Below are 12,042 nucleotides of genomic sequence, written 5' to 3' on the forward strand. Positions count from 1 at the left end.
TAGGAGAAAACTAACATTGTATCCTAAGACAATGCCAGTGTAAAATTGGAATCCATGTGACTCAACATGGGTGACTGCCGAAACTGGCTACAGTAAAGTACTACAAAAGCTCGGAGTATGACCGTACCTTGGGTTAAAGTCCAGGCTACTTGCAGACACACCTCAATACACTGTACATTTTAAGCAACTGATGAAAGATGAAAATAATAAGTAATGATGTTGGAATTTATAAATATGTCTATTACTAGGTTGATGTTGTGGACTATTCTTCCTTGGATAGCTACTACCATATGTAGACTCTTGACATCTTCCAGCTCTTGGTGTGAGGAAGAAGAAAAACAAACCTCTAAATTTTTCCATAAGGATGCCATCAATATTCAATATTACTGGAATCCAGGTGTGGCAAACACCACATTTGAGTGAGTAACAAATTCCATGTTCTTAAGTATCTACTTGCCAATGTTTGTATAGAAGAAAACTAACACTGTATCCTAAGATAATGCCAGTGAAAATTGGAATCCATGTGACTCAACATGGGTGACTGCCGAAACTGGCTACAGTAAAGTACTACAAAAGCTCGGAATACGACTGTACCTTGAGTTTAAGTCCAAGCTACTTGCAGACACACCTCAATATATTATAGATTTTAAGGAAATTATGAAAATAGTAAGTAATGATGTTGGAATTTGTAAATATGTCTACTACTAGGTTGCTGCTGTTGTGGACTATTGAAATATTCAATGAAGAAGTTCACGGATGTCAAGTTCACAAGTATTATGTCTGTGATCATGCAGGTCCACATATTATAATTCGGATAAAGTACAAAGTTAAAACTGTGAAAAAGACCCAAGCAAATACACTATAGACAATGCTGGACATGATGATGATGATGGTTGTTGTTTAAAGGGGCCTAACATCTAGGTCATCGGCCCCTAATGGTAGAAAATGAGATGAAATGTTATGACAATTTAAAAATCCATAATCTTCCACCGACCAGAATTCGAAAACGTGAGGACGAAGAATGAATGGATGGATATGAAGTTAAAGAAATCAGTGGATCCAACCCGCAATGCCCCACATTCCCAGAAACTAGCATTAAACAACAGTATTACTGACCAAGGGACTGCTTCTAAAGCATAGTACTGAATCGATCATGCTTGTACTTGAAACGGGTCCAAAATCCAGGTCATCAGCCCCTTATAATTGCTAGTAAAGTAGAACCATGCTATTTGTCATGTTGCTGTACTAATCAAAAGTAGCGTAGACTCACAGTATTCCACACATTATGGTACTATTCACAGGTGATGTAATGCGCACATGTAACCCAGACCTATGGTGTTTCGCACATTGCGGCGCTATTTACGGGCAATGCAAACCTATGCGTGCCTCACATCAGTGAACTAACCACATGGACCCACACTATCCCGTGGTGTTCCTCACGTTGTACAGGAACCATTACAACAGAGTCACGTTGTACCACAGTCAGTTATATAGATAACACAACTCAAACTAATCAATAATATTCACAAACGAATACCAGACCACAGGGTCAAAAAATAGAGCCAATTGACACACACATTTTGTACTTGATCTCAGTCGTATGAAATTTACAGGAACAGTCGTTTTTGCATAGGAGTGCATTAGTACTTCGTGGGGTAACCCTTATTTTTGAGGATTGCCCTGCACCTCTTACCCATAGAGTCGACTAAACACCTGCATTCGTTGCTGCTGATCGCATACCAGGCTCTCTGGATTTCTTCCCAAAGTTTTCCTAAAGATGTAGCTTTTGAGCGGTCAATTCTCTTGTCTACGATCTCCCATAAGTTCTCAATGGGTGATGCGTCAGGGGATTGAGGTGGCCACTCTAATACTTCGATATGGTGATCTTGAAAAACTGCCTTATGATCCTTGCAGTATGCTCTGGATCGTTATCGTGCTGAAATTTCCATTTCAGCGGCATTTCCTCTTCAGCATAAGGCAGCATCACATTTGCCAAGACGTCTTTGTACATTTCTGCATTCATTATGCTGTTGATACGGTGTATTGGACCAATGCCGTACCATGAAAACCATCCCCATACCGTAACACTTCCGCCACCGTATTTCACAGTTTTTAAAGTGTACTTGGGATTAAATTCCTGGTTTGGTGGGCGGCGCACATAGACTTTTCCATCTGAGGCAAACCTATTATACTTGGATTCATCGGGCCAAAGGATGTTCCTCCACCAAATATTAGGTTTTTGTTCATTTCTCCGGGCGAAGGTCAAGCTTTCCCGAACATTAGCTTTTGAAACATGTGGCTTCTGTCTCGCAATGCGCCCATTCAATTTTGCGGATCTCAGTCGTCTTTGAATCGTTGAGGTTGATGGTTGAACATCATTTTTGTCGCTAAACAAAATGGCTTTCAGTCGTGGTGTTGACAAAAATGGGTCTTTCTTTACTTCCCTAGTGATGAGTCTGTCTATGCGAGTAGTAGTTACACTAGGTCACCCCCTGTTCTCCACCTGCGGCTTTGTTTGTTTTGCAAGTCTAATGGCGTTCTGAACTCGTTTTCGTGAAACGTGTAGATCTTTGGCTATTTGATTCATGGACATCCCACTTTTAAACATCCGGAACATTACTATACACTCATCATCACTTGTATGCTTTCCTCTGCCCATCTAGAAGAATGTAAGCAAAACCAAATGTCAATTTACATACAAAATAATAGAGTGGAGGTTTGTTGACAAATAATATCGCTAGCCCCCAAAACAACTGCATAACATCAATTTGAACAGGACTTCTGTAAAACGGCTCTATTATTTTGACCCATAAGATTCTTACCTTTATGCCTCTTTTTGCACGTCTAGCTCAAACGCTTCCTTTCGCACGACTACAGATAGCAGCGACATCTTCCCTGATGTTGTCTAAAAGGGACTTACAACACAGCACTCGTGGAGATTTTGCGAACTAATAGATACCCTAGTTCTTAATCCCGTCAATAGAGGTGGCTCTATTATTGTGACCGCCACTGTATATAAGAAAACATAAAGGTCCAATAATACTGCCCTGAGGAATTCCCCTCTTAATTATTGCTGGGACAGATAAAGCTTCGCCTACTCTAATTCTCTGTGATGTATTTTCTAGAAGTATAGCTACCCATTCAGTCACTCTTTGTCTAATCCAACTGTCCCCCTGTGGGTGGGGGCAGTAGAATAACACCCACGGTATCCCCTGCCTGTCGTAAGAGGCGACTAAAAGGGGCCTCAGAGGCTCTGAACTTTGGAGCGTGGGTTGGCAACCACGGGGACCTCTGCTGAGTCCTGGCATTGCTTCCACTTACTTGTGCCAGGTTCCTCACTTTCATTTATCCTATCCGACCACTCTTGGTCAACTCTTGTTCTTTTCCGACCCCGACGGTATTACGTATGGAGGCCTACGGAGTCTCATTTTCGCGCCCTTCGTGGCCCTTGTCTTCCTTTGGCCGATACCTTCATTTTTCAAAGTGTCGGACCCCTTCCATTTGTTTTGTCTCTGATTAGTGTTCTATAGAGGATGGTTGCCGAGCTGTACTTCCTCTTAAGACAATAATCACCACCACCTGTAGTCCAATTGCACTCATTTTTGCCAGTAGTCTCCCATGATCTACCCCATCAAATGCCTTAGACAGGTCAATTGCGATACAGTCCATTTGACCTCCTGAATCCCGAATATCTTGCTGGAATCCTACAAATTGAGCTTCAGTGGAATAACCTTTCCTAAACCCAAACTGCCTTCTATCAAACCAGTTATTAATTTCACAAACATGTCTAATGTAATTAGAAAGAATGCTTTCCCAAAGCTTACATGCAATGGATGTCAAACTGACCGGCCTGTAATTTTCAGCTTTATGTCGGTCACCCTTTCCTTTATACACAGGGGCTACTATACCAACTCCCCATTCATTCGGTATAGCTCCTTCATGCAAACTTGCATACACACTCCCCTTGTTCATTAATTATTCCTGGAATGTCCTTCTTGGAACCTGTTTCTGCCTTTAAGTACTTAAATTCAACAAGCCAGGAAAGTTCTTGTGTATTTGGAAACATTAAATATCAAAAAGGTTGGTCAGTTAAAGCATCTAATTGATAATTTGGATCAACACAAAATTGTGATCACAGCTCTTCAAGAATTACGTAATACTGATCAGAATCCAATTTAATCAGGTGGGTATAGTCTCTATAAAGGACCTCTAGGTGAGAGAGTTATGAGGAATGTTCCTCAATTCTGAGTTGGTTTCTTGGTACACAATAGAATTTTAGATTCCATTATTGATTTTTCCTCAAATTTCCCAAGAGTAGTATTGTTAACAATTAGAGTGGAAAACAGGATATACACACTAATACATGTCCATGCACCAACAAATGAAAAAAACAAAACTGGCAAGGAGGGAACGGATCAATTTTGGGATGAACTTGACCAATTGCTTACGAATATACTTGATACTAATATTAAAATTTTACTTGGAGATTTCAATGCAAGCACATAAATCGACAAACAAGAATAGTGAAGAGTTAATTGAATTTTGTATTAACCCTGGACTAATTTAGAAGACGACAAAGTTTAAAAGAAAACCGCATAAATTAATGACTTGGAAATGTCCTAATGTTAAGTTAGGCGAGTCTCAGAGCATGTGGCCATGGATCGTAAATTTCATAAAGAAATTTATAATGTAAAGGTTCTTCGTGGTGCCGACGTTGATTCGGATCATTACATCTGAAAGATTAAAATCAAATTAACTCCTAAAAGAAAAAAATAAACTGCAAAAATTCATTAGGGAAAGAATGTATGATCCTTGTTCAGTCTTTAATAATCTAGTAGACTTTGAGAAATCCATAACGCTTTTAAGCAACAACTTGGGGACCACTGTTAACAAATGAAATACCTTACCAGAAGAAGTTGCTCCCATTTAAAAACAAAAAAACATGCATGGTGGAATGAAGAGTGTGATATAGCAATACTATGCCAACATAAAGCAACAAGTAACAAAAAACTGAAAGTTCTAGGGAAGAATTAATCAATGCTAGACGTTTTGATGTATAGTGCTAGCAGCAAGAAAAACTCTAATAATACTGTTCAACAACAGTCTGTTTTCATGGGAACAACCCCAATGGCTTTATCCAGTCTCCAATGGATTATAAAACATCAAAGTATTGGGAGCAAAAATTTACTGATCACTTTTGTTGATTTTCCATCGTGAATCATTATTGTATATCCTTACTGAATTTGGTTTACATTGGAAATTCATACTGGTCTTCGACAGGGAGATGGATTATCCTCGTTGTTGTTTAATTGTGTGCTGGAAAAAATTACGTGTGAATGGAATAAGGTATATCCACTGACTGTTAAGACTGGAAGAAATATTCGACTAAACTATCTTGCATTTGCTGATGATCTAGCATTTTAGCAAATAGTATTGAAGAAACTAAATTTCAAATAGAGGAACTGGAACGATTAGTAGCAAAGTTTGGGTTGAAAATTTCTTTTGAGAAAACAGAAATTATGCAATCTTTTCAAGTTGACACTTCACATATTACGTTAAATAATACTCAGAAAATAAAGGTTGTAGACAAATTTAATTATCTTGGTGAGATTATAACTTTGAATGCTAATGATAAAGCATCTATAGAGTGTAGAACTCAGAAATTGAGACAAGTAAAAGAAATTACCTGGCCGACATTATTATTCCGTCGTTAAGCCAGAAGCAACATATGCAAGTGAAACATTAATTAAATGAATACCCGATCAACAATAGACAAACTGCAGAAAGTTGATAGAAGAATTCTTCAGACAATTATTAATAAAAAACACCAAGATTGTTGGCCAGTAGAGACTTTTGCCAAATTCAGAACTTTACAAGGAAAGTGAATCGATCACTGACCTGATGCGAAAACAGAGGACTGCATTCTTTGGACACCAAACACTAGACTCCTGAAACAACTTTTTGATTTATTTTGGAACAGCAAAACAAAAAAAAACACATGGTTTAAAGAAATACACATGGATTTAGATGAATTGAAAATTACTACAGATTAAATTGAAAATAGAGAAGAGAAACTGATTCTAAATAAGTTCACAATATCGCTAAAAATATCTTAGCGTAAGCAGTATCTTATATCTGCAGAAGAACGGGTTGCAAGATGATCCAGAATGAAGAAGTTTTGGGAAAGGAAGTTGTCAAGTGTTAAAAGTTGAACTTGTTCTTTGAAGACTTTGTTGTATAAGGTTTGATTTTGGTGCTCCAATGTGGGCATAAACAGTGTAAATAAATGAACATATAATGGACCGCTTAAAACACATGGACATCATGTAAAATGGATATTTTGGAAGTGGACAATCACAATGAACGTGTATGTATAGCAATTGCAGCCATCAGATGTTGCCTTCTATACTAGGATCTATGAGAGTTGGAGTTTGACGTATAGTGCTAGCAGCAAGGAAGTAAGGATACCTCCACCACCATGTGGCTTGGCTTGCTTTCAGTCACTTTTGTGATATCATTCGGAGTGGTGCTGTGTTAGTTTTATTGCTTTACATGTCTGTTTTCTGAATATTACTTTTGTAGTCAGTGTCTAGTTTGTAATTTTCCTAGTTTTATGCTCGAAGTGTACAATTAATAATCGGCATTAAATAATACAAATACCAATGTGGGCAGCATTCTATTCTGTTGAAATGTAAATTCCTTACAATTGCCTCTTGGATATAACATATGCCCTGACCACAATATTTTTTAAAATTTTGTGCATTTATTGATGTACAGTGAAACCTGTCTGAAATGTCTTACCTCTTTCAGAAGACCACTTCTCAGTGAAATTTGGAGGAGTATAAGGTGCATGAGAAAGATATATGACTCGGGAGTCCTTACCAAGTTCATGAAGAGATATGAGACACATTCTGTCACGGTTTGGTTGCAAAAGTGAAGTTCTACATTCCATATCTGCGTAAGTAATTGACCAGGCAGGGCTAGGAGTGGAATGGGGAAGGAAATTACAGTGTGCTGAGAATGCTTGTGTAAGATTTATCTGTGGGCTTTGTTACGCTGACCACGTCACACCATCATAGACATGGCTGGGGTGGCTTCGCCTGCAAGAATGACGCACACTTCATATTCTTTGCTTTTTGCATAATATTCTTAAAACTTCTCAACCTGCCTATCTCCGTGATTGCATCAAACTCCTCTCCACAGACCACAACAAAAATACCCGATCCTGCAGCACCATGTGTTTATCCCTTCCTGTAAACAGAACAACAATCTACACAAAATCATTCATCATTACCACAGCCTGACAATGCAATCTCTTACCAGTGGACGTCAGAAGCATGTCCAGCAGCTCAGCTTTTAAACATGCCTGTGTCAAAATACTAGGCAAACATGCATGAATCATCAAGTTTTGACTTGAAAACACAGATCAAACGGGACCACTACTTGAAAGCAGCAGCTACATTGTTCGGCACCACGGTTGGCTGGGGAGCAGTGCGTGCTAGTTGCTAGTCATAAATTTGTATTCAATAATGCGATTCAACATGGCTTGTCCTTCTTGCTGAAACCTCTCCAGCTCTCGGTCTTGGGTGTTTCACTTTCTACAAACAGCAGTGTATTTAGGAGAGTACATTCCATACCACTTGAAAGACAATGGAAAGTACTACGAAGTAAAAACAATTTCCTAATGAATGTATTCATTTGTATATCCATTGTCCACTGCTGATGCAGAAGCCTCCGCATGGTGTGACCTGCTTCCACCTTTCAGTAGTTTCCAGTTTCCGCGTGACCTTCAAGCCCATATCAGCCACTTCATCAGAATCTTTTATTTTTCTTACTTGATAATAAAATAATGGAGTAGTATATAAATATCCACAATAATAGTAATTATTATACATCCTTGGGCTCATAGACACATTGCGCCCAAACAGGTGTATATTTCTATTGTACTGTTTTGTTTCAGGCTTTATACTTCCAAAAATCCACTTTCTTATGATATCTACATAAAAATATAAGTAGAGTTTAAACAGCAATTATTAAAATAATGTAGGAGTTTTCTTCAGCAAATGTTGTAAATTATTTTTGTTTCTGATTTCTGAAGTGTGCCTGTCAGGCTCACTAAGCCCGCTGGCATGGAAATGGAATTCCAATTTGACATCAAGTGGTACGGATTGTCCTGGCTAAATATTTGGGGATTATGGAAAAAATATTTGCAGGTAGATAACGATCTAGATGGTACGAAACGTCCTCAAAAATGAAGTGGTACGGAATGTCCGTGGTACGAAATGTCCGGTAGTATCGGAGGTAACCGGATGGGGGATTTCAATCGTATCTCTGATTCAATCAATGGAGAACCGCCTTTGCTTGACAGCACTAAGGACAAGGTAGACTTTGAATAATTTTTCAATTTTATGCCTAGGCCTATATCTAAGTCATACTTAAAAATAATTGACCCCTCGATTAATATTGGATTTAACTTACAATTATAACACTTTGAGATACCGGTACTGTGAGATGGAATTGAATGTGGTTCCATTTTATTAGAATTGAATCGAGTTTCATCTATGCCTCGTCCGAAAATTAGTTACGATTGTGTCATCTGGTTTTCAAATTAATTTCAAGATGGTTGATAGACTTAATAATCATTAATAATAATAATAAATTCAAGTTACGAGATCGGGTTGAACATTAATTTTATTTTTTTTGCTATTTGCTTTACGTCGCACCGACACAGATAGGTCTTATGGCGACGATGGGACAGCAAAGAACTAGGAATGGGAAGGAAGCGTCTGTCCTTAATTAAGGTACAGCCCCAGCATTTGCCTGGTATGAAAATGGGAAACCACGGAAAACCATCTTCAGGGGTGCCAACAGTGGGGTTCGAACCCACTATCTCCCGAAAACTGGATACCGGCCGCACTTAAGCGACTGCAGCTATCAAACTCGGTAAAAAACATTAAATTAATGGTCGTAAGCAATAAATAGTAACTGATTATTCTTTGAGATGATATTTAGTGTGCTCTATGGTATGAATTTGCCTGGAATATTGGTAATCCTGTGGGATAAAATTATAGCGATTTAGAAACTTATGTCTTGAGAACTCAGCATCTTATTGTAATTTTGGAGCATGTTTTAGTCGCTTCCTTCCAACTCCTAGGCCTTTCCTCTCCCATCGCCGCCATAAGACCTATCTGTGTTGGTGCGACGTAAAGTAACTAGCAGCATTTAAAAAAACTGACTTTGATCATGAATAAAAATCATTAAATAATAAGTATATGTCCAGGATTTGACTGTAAATAATGTAGATAAATTTTCGTGTACCTATTGTGTGAATTATTTGTGTGAATGTTGTAGTTAGTGATATTTTTCTGATATAAATTGTGAACATTGTGCTTTAATCTGGTCATGAGTTCATCACGATGATTCAGATTATTTCAGCGTTGTCTGTTGTTGATCTATTTTTCTGTGGAAGTGTTTATTGAAATCATGTTAACTTAACGATAAGATTTAGGTTTTTATAGATCGAATTAAGATGAGTAAGGTCATCTACTTTGAAGGCAAAAGCAATGACTAAACAATTAATGATCAAATAAGCATTGACTAAATAATTAATGATTAAATAATTAAATGATTCAAGGAGTTGATAATATGACGATTCTATAGTTGAGTGAGTTGATGATGTGGAAAGCTGATATGCTTGTAAATTTAGATTGGAATTGTCTAAATCGACGACAATAGGTGCGGATCTGGAGAGGAATGCAGAGGATAAGATGGACTGAAATAAAGAGCAATACCAAAGTCTTTAGAGAGATATGAGACAAACTTAATCTGATAACTGAAATTGAAAAATGGGGCAAATATTCATTTATAGGAAGGGGAGTTAGGGATTGGAATAACTTACCAAGGGAGACGTTCAATAAATTTCCAATTTCTTTGAAATCATTTAGGAAAAGGCTAGGAAAGCAACAGATAGGGAATCTGCCACCTGGGCGACTGCCCTAAATGCAGATCAGTATTGATTGATATTGATTGAAAATTTGAGTGAATTATTTCATGTTCATTAATTCTATAACACGATCATGTGACAACAGAAATAAAATTTGAATGAAGGAATTAAATGCTAGTCAAAGCAGCGTATTGTTTTGAGACTCAACTTTGATCTTAATGTAATGTGACGATGCAATTTACATTAATTAGACCGGGCGAGTTGGCCGTGCGCGTAGAGGCGCGGCTGTGAGCTTGCATCCGGGAGATAGTAGGTTCGAATCCCACTATCGGCAGCCCTGAAGATGGTTTTCCGTGGTTTCCCATTTTCACATCAGGCAAATGCCGGGGCTGTACCTTAATTAAGGCCACGGCTGCTTCCTTCCAACTCCTAGGCCTTCCCTATCCCATCGTCGCCATAAGACCTATCTGTGTCGGTGCGACGTAAAGCCCCTAGCAAAAAAAAAAAAAAAACATTAATTAGACAAGTTAATAACCCCAGTGATAAAGATAATTGAGTAATTGAATTATGACACAGGACTATCTGAAACATTCTCATAAATTGTAGAAACTCGTATAACCTAAACTTGAGATTATGTACATAATTCTTAATGGAAATGTAAATAAGTTATTCACCACGTGGTTAAGTGAAATTCTGAATTTATTTTATGAACAAAGGAAGTAGGAGAAAGTTATATGTCAATTAGATTGTAAATACCAGGGTAAGGTGGTGGTGGTGGTGGTGATCATTGTTTTAAGAGGAAGTTACCAGGGTAAGTCAGGAAAAGGATCATCCTCATTTAATTTTAAGATTTTAAAGTCACTGAAGGCCTAATTTTTTGTTTGTTATCTTTCCAGAGCATAACCTTTTGCCTACGCAGATGAAGAATTAAATCAGTTTTGTTTGTACAGTCAGATCATAATGTCAAAACCATGAAAATGTTCATTTTGAAAAGCAGCAAGAATATTTTGTGACTTGTTTTCTTATGAGTGCTTATGGAATAAATATCAAATTGTGTTTGGAATTTGTTCTTTTGTATGGTCACAAATCCTATCCCTTTTAAATGCCTCTAATAGAAGGTCACCCTGTGAACGAATGGTTCCCCTTGGAATCTGTTGTACACTGGCTGAGCTAGACTGGGAAAAAGAGGGCAGTATGGAGCGTGCTTTTGTACGGTTGCAAAAGCTGGACATTAGGAATGCAAGAAAAGACTAGAAGCAACTGAAATGCAGATCTGGAGAGGAATGCAGAGGATAAGTTAGACTGAAATAAAGAGCAATACCAAAGTCTTTAGAGAGATATGAGAAAAACTTAATCTGATAACTGAAATTGAAAAAAGGAAAATAAAATTTATTGGTCACATTCTGCAGCATGAGGAGTTCCTTTGCAATATCACTGAAGGAAGAATTGCTGGAAAAAGAGGAAGAGAAACGACCCGGTGTGTCTTATTTTACGAACCTGCTTCTGCGGATGAACTGCAAGACCTACGCCGAGTTGAAAAGACTGGCTAAGTTAGACATCTATGGCTGCGGCGACAAGTCTTAGCCTTTAGAATATTGCAACGATAATGACATAGATCGAAAGTTTAACCCAGTAGGAAACTAAATGAAATCTCAGAAAAACCTAATATCCATTCTGACGAATTATTTCAAATAATTAAGAAATAAGCTACTTCTTATAATACAAGAAACGTCGTCACACACATTTCTCCTAGCTCCAATCTTGCCCCGCCCACTCCAGTCCTCCTTCCACTCCCCCTTCGCCCCGCATGAACAAGGCTGCTTCCCATCCTTCAATGTTATGCTGCGTTCCGTTGAGCAGTTGAAGGCAGGTACAACAACAAGCCGCAGCCCATCCAACGGGGCCAGAGGGGCATAAGTAGTTCATTCTGCATCGCCCTATTCTTCTTCTTCTTCGTGTCGTTTGGGCCTACTGAGGACCACGGGGCTCGTTTCGACTCCTTGTATGGAAATTCTGTTTTTTTCCTTGCCCAGAAAGCTTTCATCTTCTGGCTGTGTGCTTGTTTCCTTTCCTCGGTTCACTTCAGTCGGGTGGTGCCT

At 38.3% G+C, this 12,042-nt stretch overlaps 1 long non-coding RNA gene across 1 annotated transcript; it reads left to right on the plus strand.

The window, feature by feature from the left end:
• Positions 1–254: 254 nt before the first annotated feature.
• Positions 255–10,998, plus strand: LOC136884303 (uncharacterized). Its single transcript, XR_010861343.2, has 3 exons — positions 255–419; positions 6,811–6,958; positions 10,840–10,998. It is a non-coding gene; the product is annotated as an uncharacterized lncRNA (long non-coding RNA).
• The last annotated feature ends 1,044 nt before the right edge of the window (positions 10,999–12,042 follow it).

This window comes from Anabrus simplex, chromosome 12 (genome assembly GCF_040414725.1).
Source record: "Anabrus simplex isolate iqAnaSimp1 chromosome 12, ASM4041472v1, whole genome shotgun sequence".
NCBI classification, from domain to species: domain Eukaryota; kingdom Metazoa; phylum Arthropoda; class Insecta; order Orthoptera; family Tettigoniidae; genus Anabrus; species Anabrus simplex.